This window comes from Amblyomma maculatum, chromosome 8 (genome assembly GCF_055883805.1).
Source record: "Amblyomma maculatum isolate TAMU_Amacu chromosome 8, ASM5588380v1, whole genome shotgun sequence".
In the NCBI taxonomy this organism is placed as follows: Eukaryota; Metazoa; Arthropoda; class Arachnida; order Ixodida; family Ixodidae; genus Amblyomma; species Amblyomma maculatum.
In genome coordinates, this window is record NC_139351.1 from 105,340,587 (window position 1) to 105,356,377 (window position 15,791).

Genomic DNA, 15,791 nt, shown 5'->3' on the forward strand with positions numbered 1-15,791 from the left:
TTTTTTCTTCCTTTTTTAATATTTAATAGCGACCTCTGGCGAAACGAAAGCGGTGCTGGAGGAGAAATTCCCCGCGGAGCACTTCAGGAAATGAGCTATCTCATTTGGGCTACGTACGAGCCAGGCGTAGTCTTCGGCCGGGTTATAAATCACGTCCCGGTCGTTTATTATCAACCAGATAATTTTATCTAAGACCGAAACGAGCGCAGAAAAAGATTATTCCACCGTGAAAAACGGTATCTCAATTCGCTTCTTCGTTCTGAGGGCAGCAGCCAGAAAAAAAAAAAAAGAAAAAAGGAAGGAGGGATAGAGAAGTAAGAAGACCTAGCACCCCACGAAGAAGAACCTATAATCCCTTTAAATCATCTATTTGTTGAGGTAACTTGAGAGTATTCGGTAATATCAGGTACAGTAATCACGTTGGATGTGAGATCAGTTACTCGTTTGTTATTGTTGCATGTCCAAAAAAAAAAAAAAAAGGAAAGTGAGTGCAGAACGGGTTTAATTAAGTAAACACAAGAAGGGACACCGACAAATTTGATAATTACATTCGAAGCAATCTTTTCGGTTGCGGAAAGAAAAAAAAAGGTCCTGCGCGTCAGTGACTTTAACCAGCAATCCTCGTTACTAATGCATGCCCTAACTTGATCCAATTTGAAAGTACCGGCAACGAAAGTTGTACAGAGTGTTTGAAACGACATCATGGATCCCATCTGCAAATTTAATCCCTGAGAAATTGAGTCGCAAAAAGTGGTTTGGAGATGCAGAGGCATTACATGATGTTAAACCAACGGAAAACGGTCAATACCATAAAAGGGACCAAAGACATGCGTGCGGATTTCTACAAAATTCTGGGAAATACGATGTCAAACAAAGCTTGGAAATAGGTAGCATAAAGTTGAAGCTGTGGAAAACGGCGTCGCAGAGAAAATGCTCCGAGAACGCGGACTGCATATCAGGGACCCCTTCCCCCTCGTAAACGCGTGCACACAAAAGGCCATCGCCAGCCTCTGTCTGGCCGTGATTGCGATGACTGGCCCCCCTACTTTTGTTTGCGAGAGGGAAGAGCGGTTCCCACCACGCTGGCACCGCGTCCAAGGGGCGCTTCGTAGCCACCACACGGCTTCAGACCGGACGGGCCAGGCCGAGAGCACGTGGCCCTTTCAACGCGCGCACCAAACTGTACTTGACAGGCCTCTCGACTCGTCGAATAGCTTTTCACCCCAGAAACGAAGAACCAAAACATGGAAAAAAAAAAAAAAAAGGGGGGGGGGGGGGGAGCTAAGCGAGAGCATCGATGGTTAGCGGGAACCGCCAAACGTTTGGTTGTTCTATTATTTCTCTTTAAAGAAGACGAATAAGGCAGTTATGTGCGGGCAAGCTTACACAGACGCAAAATTTGAGCGTGCGTGCGTGCGTGCGTGTGCGTGTGTGTGTGTGTGTGTGTGTGTGTGTGTGTGTGTGTGTGTGTGTGTGTGTGTGTGTGTGTGTGTGTGTGTGTGTGTGTGTGTGTGTGTGTGTGTGTGTGTGTGTGTGTGTGTGTGTGTGTGTGTGTGTGTGTGTGTGTGTGTAGGGGGAGGGGCGGTGAGTGCTGGGACAGACATCTCCAAAAAAAGGTGTGCTCACAATCGATCGAGCACAGTGAAAGGGAACAGTTCGCGGAACGCTAATGACCAGTTGCAGCGCACGCGACGCGTCCTCCAGACGACTTCGGACAAATCCGGTGTGTATAATGAGCAACAAATAGTTCGACGCCGCTGCCACTGCTGCTGGTGGCAGCCGCCTGTCGTACGCACGAACCCCCCCTGCCTGTGAACGGCCCAGTCAGTCGGGCGCAGCAGCCTCTTCGCGAGCGCGCACGCCAAGAGCGCTGCACACTACGAGGCTATTAAGCCTAGACAAGTCATGCGCGATAGGAGATGGACAGCAGCGCTTTTTTTTTTTTAAACGTAATCGTCATATACAGTGATCGATCCAATAATATGCAAGACTATGGGCGTCACTCACAGCACTCATCGTCGAACGACTGTAAATTTACCGGCCACATAGAATGACCGCGACTATGCAGTTTTTTGTGCGAATATGTGAAGCAATGATGATTTTTGTCTTATGCGAAGCTCTCTCCAGAGTCCTGCCTTGCGACGAACGATTGGGACACCATACACGGACGGATTATATTAACTAGACTTTTTTTTTTTTTTAACCCCTGGTCACATTTAGGCCAGGCAGGAAAAGGGACGAAATGGAAAATTCTATATAACTGCATCGCGTAAAATTAAAAAAAAAAATAAATAAATAAACTTATCCACAAAAGAAGTTCTGAAAACACGATTGGCGTTTTTCCTCGCACTTAATGAATTAAAGACGTGTCTCATGTGGATAAGGCCTTTTCTAGCTCAGCGCGAGTATGGTAATCTAAAAAACGAAGAACAAAAGAAAAAGAAAATCCGGTGTAAATTAATGTGTAAATTAAGATCTCATTTGTACCGAGACAAGCCTGTTAGCATCACTGACAAGCTCTGGCGCATTAAGGCTAATTAACTTAATCTAACCAGATGACCGCATGAAACGAACACACCAACGCCGCCGCGGTGGTTAAGTACTAGAGCGCTCAACTACTGAGCCGGGAAATTCGGGTTCGAAGCGGGCCGCGGCGGCCGCTTTTCCATGGAGGCCGAAAGCAAGGCGCCCGTGTACTGTGCGAATTCAGTGCACGTTAAAGAAGCCCAGGTGGTTTAAATTACCCGTAGCCCTCCGCTACGCCGTCCCTCCTTGCCTGCGTTTCTTCAGGACGTTAAGCCCTATATTACCATACACCTACGAAGTTCGTACGTACGCTCGAAAAACGGCAGGGCGGCGCGCAGAGCTTTGCACCCTTCCACCGTTGTGTGCCACGCACAGCCGTGCTTGCATTGTCAGGAACGCGTGGCGGAGCGGAAGCACTTCGTCCGTCGTGTCCAAACAACGCCCGCTGGTAGGAATATGGCGCAACCAAAAACGAGCCTTCTCCCTTATTCCAAACCACATCCCTCATTTCCCTCCTTATAACTTCCTGTACAGAGGAAGATAGAAGAATAAAGACACCACTGATGGCAGGCCGTTCTAACGCGGCGAAACGCACATACGCGCACGCATATACGCCGGTGAGCGCAAGCGGATAAAAGAAGAGGGAAGAAGAAGAAAAAGAAAAGACGAGCGAGGCGCGTTCCAGGACAAACAAGGGGTCGCCTCGTTTGATTCCGGCAGGGCAGAAACAAAAGGGATGGAGAAACCGTAGAGACGCCCGCCGACGCGGGATACATTGCGCGCCTCGCTAGAAAGAGAAGAGAGGAGTGCGGGCAAGGATTTGAGCAGGTTGCCCGCGCGACGGTTTTTCGTGCGGGGGGAGGGGCGGGTGGCCTAAGCGAAACGAATGATGCGCTCATTCAGCAATCGCTGAACGGGCAAACGTCGTCGTCGGCAGCAGCAGAGCGGCGAGGACGAGGGAGGAAGGGTTGCGCCCAAAGGCAGACAAAACCGTCGGCCTCTCCTCGCCTCGATGGCAAGACAAAGGAGGCGCCGCTATATACGTATGGGCCGCCGCCGGTGCTTTCGCCGCGCAGTGCAGGCATTTGCTCGGAACAGCATCCGAGGATGGTTCTGCTTTGCAGGACGGCCCGCACAGATGCCCGGGCATATGTGTTTTCATTCTTTTCTTTGTTCCCTCGCTTTCTGGCGGCTTCCTTTCTTCTTGCACGCTTTCGTTTTTTCCTTCGTCTTTCTTCTTTTTAGCGTTCGCACAACGGGTGTTCGTCGGCCTTTGGCGCACGAACTTCGCAGGCGGCTAGCGCAGTCGTTCGTCGATCGTTCGTTTGTAATTCAGAAAATAGATGCAAATGAGGCCGAACCAAGTACAACGCTAGTTATAAGCAGATGGTTTCGATGACATGTCTAATAGTTTCCCTTCCTTTCTTTACTTCCAGTTCGTTCCCGTAGCAGATATCACCCCCTCTAAATTAACCACGAAAGTGTTGCCTCCATAGGATTGGGAGTGCGAAAGGATTTGAAAAGCCGGTGAAAACCTGCACGTATTCAAGTGTGGGGCCGGCTCCCCCTGTTTTCGCGATCTTGGCGGTGCTCTGGCTCACACCGCTCTCAGTACAGCGAATAACGTCTGCTTCTCGAGAAAAATATTCCTGAAGACGCGAATGCGGCGAACCTATAACATTTTACAAAATGATAATGCGAAACAATTGTTTGCGGGCACACACTTGTTAGCAGAAAATCGCCGTAAAGTTACCAAACGTGAGAGTTGGAAACGGGTGGCTGCGAACATCAGTGCACAAACATTTATGTGGGCCACACCCATCAAACGAAGTTGTGCCCGCCACATAAAGCGCAAACGCTATCCCCATCCCTCTCTCTATCTCTCTTCTTGCAGCGCACACCTTGGCCGCGATGGAATGAGATGAGAGCGGGGAAAGAGGAGGAGGATCATTCCGAGGAATGCAACTCGCTCGCGTATTCTCCTTTTTTCTCGTGCCTCGGACCGCTACGCTTCCGAGAAAAACTGGGCGCTCGCAAGTACACGTTTCCTCGCCCCCGCAAGAGGCCCGCGCGGAAAACAAAAAGGACCTACTGCGGAAGAGAAGGGAAGCTGTAGGGCTGCCCAGTGTGGAAGCGGCGAACGAGCGGCTTCTCGTGGGAATCGCGGAGTCGCCGATTCCTGCGCTGCGCGGACCAAGAAGTTCTTCGGAGCAACCCCGCCGCTGCCTCCGCGGACGGAACGGAGAAGAAAGAAAAAATATATATGTCCGTGGTGGGTGGATGCTTGCTGGCGCTGCTGCGGACGCGCGGGATGGAGCGAGATCGAGAGAAGAAGCTGCAGCGTTGGGAGTCTCGGGCGAATAACATGCCGCGCTCGTACGTGCAACGTAAATGCATCGAGTAATGTCTAAGCTGGTTCGGGCAAGGGAGTGTGGGCGCTCAGCTAAGTGCTGACCGCGAGAGTAGCGTACAGGGACGAAGAAGAAGCTTGTCTATACATTCCCAGCACATCGTTAGCCTCTCTCTCTCCAGCTTCTCCCCTCCCCCCCCCTTCCTCCTCATTTTTCTGGGTCACGCGAAAATAAGGCACTCAGGTGCAGTACAAACATCATGATGGCGTAGGAGAATTTATTCCCCGAAAGGAAGTCGGGCCTGCAGTTTATTCAGGGCCCCTATATGCTTCTTACTCTCAGGTGGGCTCATCATGAACCCCGTTATACCTAGTGGCACGGGCAGAGGCATATTATTATTTTTTTTTTTTTTTGGGGGGGGGGGGGGTAGCCTCACCAATATATGTCAGGTGGACTCATCGTGAACCTCATCATAAAAGATGCTCGTTCAGGGCCCCTATGCGTCATGCTGCCGCTCATCATGAATGTCATCATGAGAGATGCTTATGATGAACAGGCGGGAAGCTCTAGGTAGGATCGCGATGCAAATCATGAGGCCCTTATTCAGACCGTTTCTTCTCTAGGCGTAGCGTGCTAAGTGCAAGAATTACGTTCTCCCGTTCAGAAACCCCGAGAGCCTTAACCAGCAAACCGCGAGCTGTCAATACAGCCTAGAAATACGCAGTACGTACCACGGCGTAAGATACGAAGGGGCCTTCATATCGAGTTATGTGCCAGAAACTCGAGCAGCGCGACTTCAGGCTCTCCGAATACGGCTCACATGATGTCCATCACTCGAGGTGCCGAAAACAATACAGCGATTGTCGGCTCCCAAAACCATGATTGTATTCGACAAACGCAGCCCGCATGTTTGCGCGCTCGCCAGCTTGCCGAAGACCCGCGCTTTGGAGAGAAGCGAGCACCTGCCAACTGCACCAGGAGACGCAGTCGCCGGGTCGTCGCTTTTACGTCACCTAGCTCAAGCGAGGGGCGGCCCGTCCTTTCATGCGCCCGGCAGTAGCACCTTTGTTTTTCTGCCCTCCGACCCGCATTGTGCGTGCGCACCGGCGCGTTCGCAGCGAGCCAATCACCGTCCAGGTGTGACGAATGACTCTGGGTGAGCGGGCAGTCACGCTGCGAAAACCGGAGGTAACGATGATGGGTGCCCGCCGTGGTAATGACCTGGGCGGGAGTTTTTTTTTAGGCTTGTTCACAGCAATGCTTCTTCGCGCCACAATTGCAGCCAGGTAGCCAGGTAGGTAGTTGGTTGGATTTAGTGCCCAAACTAAATCCAACCAACTAAACCGACTAGAAACAACCACGCAACACGCCGAAACGTCGTCAAGGAGATTGCGAGGCGGCACGGTGACGTCAACCTGATTCGATTTCGGACAGCGTGTGGAAACTGCTCTGAAGACGAACCCCGCTAGAAAAATAAAATATTAAGAGCCGTTTTTCTTAACGCTCGGGTATTCACTGGGTGTTTTCTTTGACATTGCTGCTATCCGCACACTGATCATGGCGAAAGTACGTTATACACTTTTAACAGCAGGTATAGATTTAACTCAAAGTCTGGTCTCAGCATAGAATAGCACACAGAAAGGCCTCTGGAGTAAGTAAGGTAGGTCTGCTCGGAAGATTTGTGGCCTGTCTGGTAAATAAACGATTACGCGTACTGGCCGTCGCTCGCGTAGGGTCATTTCGCGTGTAGCACCTGCACCTCGACGCCTGAGGCGCGTACAAGTAACACCTGCTGGCGCTGCGTATAGACTCCGACCGTTAGAGAAGCAACGCCTTAAAGCTATCGCTCTAAACATAACCGAGACAGACTCGTCAATCTCAACGTGCAATGGCCACTGTCAAATCGTTTTCATCTCGGCAACCTGCCAACGGTAAGACCGAATCTAGACAAAACCCAGACACCGAAGAAACAAACCGAGTCACACGGGTCAACGTTTCTGAAGTGTGTGCGCATGCCCGTCTCCACGCATAATAGACATCATCATTTCCCTTTCCTGGCAAGACTACGCAGCAGCATTTCGGTGAAAGTGACTTGTTGGATGCAGCAACAATGATGGATAGACTACAACTGCATGCGTCGTTAGTTTTGGCCACTCCCAGCTAATAAATCAGGTTAAGCTTCAGGCAATGCTGTGCCATTCTTTTTTAGCCGTTACAAAAGGCTACTTAGGTGCTCTGGGATATATCAAGATGTCCTTCCAGGTAAGCGATCGGGAAAAAAAAATGGATAACTGTAAAGCTTGTAATAAAAAAATTGTGCATCCTCTATCGTTTGAGAATTACGGCCCCTGCACTGTCTGTCAACGACATATATAGTACAGGCACTTACACGAATAAACTATATCGGAAGCCGCCTTATAACGATAAATCGCTTCAGCTGTCTTTACATTAGCACTTTGATTGCCAGCACTAGGCACTTTCTCCTACGTCTTGTCGCAAATGACCTTTTCGCCACTTTCTCGCCGACCCAGAAAAAGCACACGGGCCGCCACCAGTTGGAAGTTGGCGAAGTAGGCGAAGAGTAACAGGTCGGTCGGAGTGAGAGCGCAAACACGCGACACGTGGAAAAGGTCGCACGCTCTTTCCGGGAAGCGCAACGAACAGCCCCAGAAGCCACGCTACCACCACAGTAGCAGTGCACAGTGCGTAGTGGACCGATGTTGCAGCCTGGCGAAAGTCCCGAGTGTCGCGCAAACAGCCGCCGGGGCAACCAGGGTCGAGTAGGGACGGACCCTTCAGGCGGATACGGTAGGCAGCTGCCGCCGCTGGACACTTCTCCCGGCGGGGCCTCGGTCTGATAAGAGCAGCCGCCCGTTTCCCCGCCGGACAGTGGGCAAACAGAGGAAGCCGTGGCGCAACTGTTGCTCGCTGCGACGGGCACTGCGACGAAGAAGGACTGCTCCTCCTCCTGGTGACAAGGCGAAACGTATAACGCGTTCTGCCGCTCGAAAGGACGCCGTAGTGTGGCGAGAAAAGTTTCTTCCAGTTCGGGAAAGGTTAATATTGCTACGCCTGGCACTCCAAGCGACAGCTGCGATAACCTGGCTGTCGAGGGCTAGGATTGGGTCCGCGTTGATGTTTCTGGGGCTAGCAAGTATCTGCGCAACAGTGAAACGACGAAAAAAGAAAGAAACCGCCAGACCAAAAAAAGTCCCCCCCCCCCCCAACACACACACACACACACACACACACACACACACACACACACACACACACACACACACACACACACACACACACACACACACACACACACACACACACACACACACACTAATGCCCCAATGAGGGCGCTGTAGGTACTCTCTATAAATAAATAAAGAAACGTTAATTCTGTTAACTAGGCTGTTCATGAGGTAGCGAAAAACTTCACGGAACAAATCACAAGTACGGACGTCCACGTGACCTCGCATTTGCCCTTACGTTACCGGACCCTCCTTTTGTGCAAGAGCCTTTGAGACAGAAATAGACGGAATGGGACACCGCTGACTGCGCCCCTTCCTTATCAACCGTGCGGCGGTCGCACTATTTATCTATTTTTTGTCATTGTATCTGTCTTTCTTTAGAGAGGACGCGTCTCGCGTTTCTTCGCACCTGGGTTCTTCAGCTTAGTCGCACTGACCCGTTTCTTCGTGTCGCTAGGTCAGATGGCTTTGGAAATGTGGCGACAAGCAACGGACGCAGTGGCGTACACAGCATGCAGAAAGCAAACACACAGAAATTGACTTCGGAGTATTTTATGCTTCTCGTTTCATTGGATGTATCTTGTATTTTGGCCGTCCTACGATGTTTATTTGAATCGAGGCCGCGAAAAATTCGGTGCCTAATAGCGAGACCCATTGCAAACGCTCGCCTTTCCGCATAGCGGCTGTCGGACGCACTAAAAGAGCGTTAAGCATAAACAGTGCAATGCTGTGGGAGCATCAGTCAACGCGATCAACGCGAGAAGCTGGTGTGCAACTTCCAGCAACGATGCATAACTGACAATCGGTCACACGTCATGCGACCAATCCCGATTGGCAATAATTATATGGCCATATAGGGACTGGCCAATTACGAGTCACTCCGCCTTTGCGAACTGCGGTATCGCGGATTTGGTACGATATGCCAGCGTTGCGAATTCGGAACGGAACGCTGCATTGGTTCAGATACAGGGTAAAGCGCTTCTTTTCATTCCTACACAGCGCACGCGCGAATCGGTCGCGGTTGTCGAATTTCGCCTGGCTTGCTTCCCCGGCAGAGCGACCACGCCGACCGCAACGCGACACCACAGGTGCCAAAAAAAGAAAAAAGAAAAGTGCCGTCCAAGGCGCTTCTGCAGATGTGCTTCCGCGTCCCACTGGGTCAGCGTGCGGGCTCATCTTGTGCTGTTGTAGCAACCATGGCTCTTGCTGGCGAAGCTGTTTAGGTCACGTGACACCCGGAGAAAGACGTGGTCACTGCAAAACGCTCTGCCCGTCTGTTTGGTCCCTGCTTGTGCGCATGTCTGTCTGCAAGGGGACATGTTTGTCACCAACCGGACAGTAGCGCGCCAGTACGCGAGCGCCAACTATCCTTTTGATATTTATTGCTGGGTTCTTGCTTTCTCTTTATACTTTTTTTTTTTTTTTTTGCAGTAGGAGGGTGCCGTTTCACTGTCGATCGAAGCAGCAGCAGTTGAAGTTTCCGCAACAATTCCAGCTGAAAAAGCTGCTTCAGCATATCTGCCTGTCATGCACTTTAGTTTCCTTCTGCACGCGTCGCAGTACACAGCGATGATCTTAACATATATCAATTACGTTGTATAGATTACGCGATCTGCTTTGCATGCATGCCTAAATTTGGTAGAGAAACTAAATGCTCCTTTCGTGTGCTCCTTTCGTAAACATGCGTGCCTTACCATTATATTATTTTCCTTAATGTACCAATCCCGTTAAGTTTATACTGATTTTTTTTTTATGTGCGTGAAGTCACCCGCGCTCAATGCCCAACTCATGGCATGCGATGTTTATTTAAATAAACAAATAAGTAAATTCCAAACTTACGAACAAAACATTCAAACAGTACGCTGAGCAAAGAGAAGTCAGGCAACAACATGTCAACATGCAGCACGCTAGCTGAACGCGGACAAAGAAGTTTCAGAGGAAAGGAGATAGAGAGAGCGGTAGGAAGAGTGAAGCTCGCGTTCCGAGCACTCGCCAGCCGTGGGAATATCGAACTCCGCGCTCGAGTTGCACGCGCGCGAGCGACGCGGCGCGAGAAGCCAGATGAGAGCATTCTCACGCGCAGACACGGGGACTACTATACGGGGACGTCAAAACAGCGTTGCACAGGAGGCCATGGCGTGGCAGCATCAATTCCCAGCCTTGACGCGCTGTTCGAGAACGAATATATCACGCGTAATATTCTAGGGGTCTGTTTATGCTGCGTAACCGCGAAGTGAAGTCACTTTATCGCCCGGGCCAGCCATCACTATATTCTTATGAGGTACATACGTGCCTAGCACACACCTTCTCTGTGATCACGTATCCCGATCGAATGTTTATAGCATATATCTCGAGTATGGCATCACTATAATCCATTTGACATACTGTTTTTGGAGCTCTGCGAAAAGCTGGGTAGAACAGAGCATATCAAGATCGGACGGAGTGCATTCCTAAACTTGGTGTATAATATGATGTTTAAACTCGCAGTGTGTTTCCTTCGTTTTATCTTGCCCGTTTTATTTAAATCTTTCTGAGATTTTTTTAGAAAATGACGTTTAGCGCACTTTTACATCCATGCATTAAGCTTGCTTCCAATGTTTTTTTATCCTTGCCTTTGGTTTTACTATTGTCCTGAGAGCGTTATATATTGAAGAAAAAAAATGCTAGCTACGTGACAGTTTACCCAGGACAAGCCTCCGCATAAAGCCGTCGCTGCAAAGGTAACAAGAAGAGGAGAGAAAAAAAATCGAAAACGGAACGAACACCAATCGAATAAGGCAGCACAATCATCCCGTTTGGGCGGGCGCGTGGGAGAGGGGTGGAACCCCCCGGAAACCGCGTGTGCGACGCCCGCGCATGGTCCACGTTCTCCGCAAGCAGGTCGTAACATAACGCGCATACGGTCCTTGGGTTCCCGTGAATCAGAAGCAAACGAGATTGCGCGCGAAACAACAGAGCGATATAAGTTCCCCTTTCCATCCCCTCGCAGGCGCAGGGCCGACTCATCGATTGGCCCCCGCTTATTCATTCAGATAGACATTAGGCGGGGGCTGAAGCCGAGCCGCTCCCGGGGTGCACCCACGCCGCCTTGGCGCAGTCCTCCTAGTGCAGGATGGGTCCCGTGCCCAGGTCTGTAGGCGAACGAGGTGCGGGACACGTCCCAAACTGAATGACGCCATTAGTTCGGCTGTTCGGCAAGTGGGTTAATATGCAGAGAACTGTGTGTGTGTGTGTGTGTGTGTGTGTGTGTGTGTGTGTGTGTGTGTGTGTGTGTGTGTGTGTGTGTGTGTGTGTGTGTGTGTGTGTGTGTGTGTGTGTGTGTGTGTGTGTGTGTGTGTGTGTGTGTGTGTGTGTGTGTGTGTGTGTGTGTGTGTGTGTGTGTGTGTGTGTGTGTGCGTGTGTGCGTGCGTGCGTGCGTGCGTGCGTGCGTGCGTGCGTGCGCTTTTCAGGAGGAGGAGGGGGAGACGCCGAAAAAGCGTATTGTGTATTAACCTAGTGCTTTTTTTTTTTTGCCGCTTTTGTTTTTTTCCTAATACAGGAGGGTATTAGAGAGCTGCCGCTGTCCACTTGGAGTTGTAGGAAAGAAAGTAGGTCTCTTAAATGCTATCCAGCTGGATGTTGAAGTAACTTATGGTGAAAATGGAAAAGTAGTAGCAGGTGAAATGGGAAATATCGGTTCTTCTATGGGCAACTGATAGAAATGCGTGTTAAAGTAGAAGCATCCAGTGGCTTCGCCTGTAAATGTGCAGTACATGCCTTTTCTTTATCAAAATGCATGTGCACATGAAAGTATTCAAATTACTGTAATAAAATTACATAAATTTAATCATATTTTGTCCTGTACAGTAATTACTTTCACCGTTACTTTGATAAAAGAAAATCAGCAAAGCATAGAATAATTTGCCACGCCCGCTTTGGATCTCCCTTAAGTATGAGCTCCAAAAAATGAAGCAAACTTAAATCCTTGCGAAAGGTGTCACCAGTTAAGTAATTACGGGTATTTTTATGGGTCAAAACTAAAGCAAGATAATTTAAGACCACGTCTGAGCAATTAATGAATGCAATGACATTACTTTTTGTAATGATTAACTGGCAGCGTAATGAATGAATGCCCAAAATATTGAAGAAAATAATTCGTTAAGTAATTAAATACCTCTCAATTCGAATTTTTACACTACATGGCATGCATGCTACTGGGAACAAATGTTTTCAGGACGCCACAAAAGCACATTTGGCGTACAATCGCCGCAGTTTTTGACGATCTCTTAATATCGCTGGCCGATGTCACAACATGAGAGTCCGAATTTGTAGTCTCCAAACATGCGTCCTGGAAACTGTTATCCTCGATAGTATACGTACTCGTGGTACGCACATAGCTAGGCAAATGGCGTAGATATTGGCCGCGATATAGAAAACGTAAATACTGCAGTTTAATTCTAGCATTTTCTGTTGTTTATTTATTTTTATTTATTTATTTATTTATTTGTACCCTCAGGGCTTACAAGAAGCGTTATAGAGGGGAGGGGCTTTTGCACATCATTATATAAATGAAATACAAATAAATGAAATAAATGAAATGTTGCTGTTCTGGCAATTAATTATTAAGAGCTGTAATAGAGCTAAGGGCGTTAAATTCGCCGGCTCCGCTCCTGAATTCAGTCCCTCTAATTTTTTTTATTAGATATTTTTTTCTCCGCCATGGGCTCTCTCTGTCCTATGTGCAGAGGATTTCGTATAATGGACCTAACTCCATTCGAGTTATTATTGTAAAAGCAATACTACGTCAGGTCTAACCGCTTGTCGCTTGTGTGCCGTGTCTGTTGTCCCCGAGCCGGCGCTGCACCCAACAGAAGAAGAACTCGGTCCCCCGGAGCTAATGCTTTCGCTTCATATTCGGTTCAGCAGCGTTGAAACCCTTCTAATATTTTATTTTTTACTTCTGTGGGCCTATGCCGGTCGTCTCCTTTGTGAGTAAAGCTGTATATAACAAGCTAGACGGAGACAAGCAGCCACGGATTGACGACGTAAAGATATGGGCGAAAAAAATAGTAATAAACCGTTCGATGTCACAATTTACCGAACAAGAACTTTTCATCATACATCTCATTGTAACAACAGGGCCGCAGCTAAACGCCTGCAAATATTGTCAATTGAAGAAACTGTCTCGATGCGCGGAACTTTAATCACTCCATTGTTCGAGTATGCAAATGGTGATCTGGCAACCTGCAGTGTTATTCCAGCGAAAACCTCGACAAACGCGGTACTTTAATCTCGATAATTTAGCCTGATTCTTTATCACCATCACCCATGAAAAGAAAAAAAAAGGGGGGGGGGGGGGGCTGTGAAGGATGAGGAAATAAAGAAAATTATGACGGGGAAAGTAGCCTGGGCCACACAGCGGGAGACGCCGGAGCAGACGACACCGCGCAGGCGACAGGCGGCGTCTGCCACTTCGAGATGGTCGTCTGCTACACACCCAGCGTCATTTGCACGAAACCCCCGTGCGCTGGATTGCTTTGATTGTTCGCGCTTTAGAAAAAAAAAAAAAAAACGCATTCTATTTTTTTTTTTTTTGTTTCTTCTTTATTTCCACCGTTCGGCTCGTATGGAGAGAGACACACACGCACACACCGAAACGCGGTCAGCAGCTCTTCGAGGTCATTTTTCAAGGCGGTACTATAAGAAAGCGTCCGGCGCGTCCCTCCCATCGCCGCCCGTCCCTATTTTTCTCTTCTCCGTTCCTTTTCCGTTTCCAGACGCCACTGCTGCCTCACACCGCCGTCGACTTTCCCCTTTGTGTATCCCCACTCCCCTTTTAGAGAAAAGTGGGCGCAAAAGGAATCTTCCGCTTAGGACTATTTTTCAGCTGCCCGGGCTCTAGCCCCTGCTGCTGCGATCGTTTCTCAAAAAGACGGCGCCAAGCCTGTGTCGCGTCAGCAGCTATCCAGAGAGCGTTCGCGGAGCACCGCCTCCTCGGGAAGAGCTCGAGAAGGCACGTGACTGTTCGACCAGACAGAAACCGCCATGCCTGTCTGCAGACGAGTTTGAGCGATCGGAGCGCGGAAAGCGAAATCATTCAGCATATGCACGAGAGAAGACCCTGACTTCCATCGTGCTCGCCGACTATCTAAAAGGAATTAAGATGGAAGTGTTGGTATACACGACTTAAACAAGTACTGTTCCGGGACTCAGAACAGAACACTAGACATTGGACCGGCCCCTATTACCTTGGTCTTTTGCCTTATTTCGTCATGACCTCATGCCCAGTTGGGAGATAGAGACAGGGAACACTTATTGTCTGTCGCCCATTTGAGTTGATATAAGCTGAACTATGGCTAAAACGCAACGACTAAATAATGATTGTCATAATAATAGTGTAGAATTCTGGACTTAAGTGCTGCGACAACTGACTGCGAAGTCAGAGTATTAGCTTTCGATACGTGAGCACTGAGATTGGCATAAGATTGGGCTCAGCATATGAGCGCATTTTTTCTTTTAGATCTTACCTGCACGCGCACTCTTTATAGTGCTTTCTCTGAACTGTCGGCTCTCATCAAAACTGACCTATATAAGCTTGGATTCGAAGACAGCCAACCAAACGGCTGTCAAACCGATGCAATGGGCACTGTTTGTATGCAAGACGACGATAATAGCTGACTGTCCTTACTCATAGGCGGCGCTCCTATCGGTGAAGCAGCCGGAACTTTGTTTCAGTCAGTTCAGGCCCAGCCCATGACCTGTGTGTGGTGAACCCGAAATACGCCACAGCTAGACCACGGCGCTGCTCAAGCGGAACGTAGCCGACCGAAGTTGACCGGCTACTCGAGAAGGGGCCGGCTCATAAAAGAAATTAAATCAGTTGGCTCCGAGACTCTAAGCCTTCCGACTCCTCGTCTCTGCGTTCCTCGCGCGTGCCAACAAGTCATTCCGAAACCGCGAGGATTAGAGTTCTGTGGCGAGCGCATATTTTTCAGGCGACCTCTCTGTTCTGTAGATCCCCGCCCCACCCCTGAGGCAACAGTGCATTAAGCTCATCGAATACAGGATGGCCATAAGCCACCTAGCAAAGCTACATTTGAACCTCTGTTCAAACAACGGCTTAGGTGAATAATTCGCATTAAGACTCAGCGGGGAACCTCAGCCTCCGTCCAGAAGCATGTTTAGTCCATACTTACACCCCTCAAAGCAACTACCCAAAAATAGACCGCTATATCAATGGGCGAAAGCAAAAGAATCGGATGTGAAATTTTGTAGTTGAGCACGCGCGCACATGAGCAGCTTCAATTTCGTTACCGCGCGCTTTACCTCACTGATATTGTACACAGCCGGCGCTGGCGCCTCTAATGAAGCTATGCGATAAGGGACGATAACATTTCTCTTGTCGGTCTTACCACGAGCTCATCATATTATGCGAAGACGCGGCAAAAGAAGACTGCCTTAGCGTTGCATAATTTCCTCGGACGATCCGCACACAAGAAGCGCACACATTCAAGGCGAGCGCGCGCGCTCGTGCGCCTTGTTGTAAAGGGTAATTTTGAGCACAGGAAAGATGACTAGAGAGCGGCGACCAGCCCCTGTCCAAAGGCCTGCGAAACTTATTACTTCCCAGTTGAGCATACTCCCCAGAGTATCAGAAAAGCAAAAAAAAAAAAAAAAAACACGGCATAGT

At 49.2% G+C, this 15,791-nt stretch overlaps 1 protein-coding gene across 3 annotated transcripts in view; it reads right to left on the bottom strand.

Annotated features, from left to right (window-relative positions):
* Positions 1–15,791, bottom strand: part of LOC146182108 (latrophilin Cirl-like) — a 450,055-nt gene that overhangs the window by 25,927 nt on the left and 408,337 nt on the right. The window lies entirely within an intron of this gene.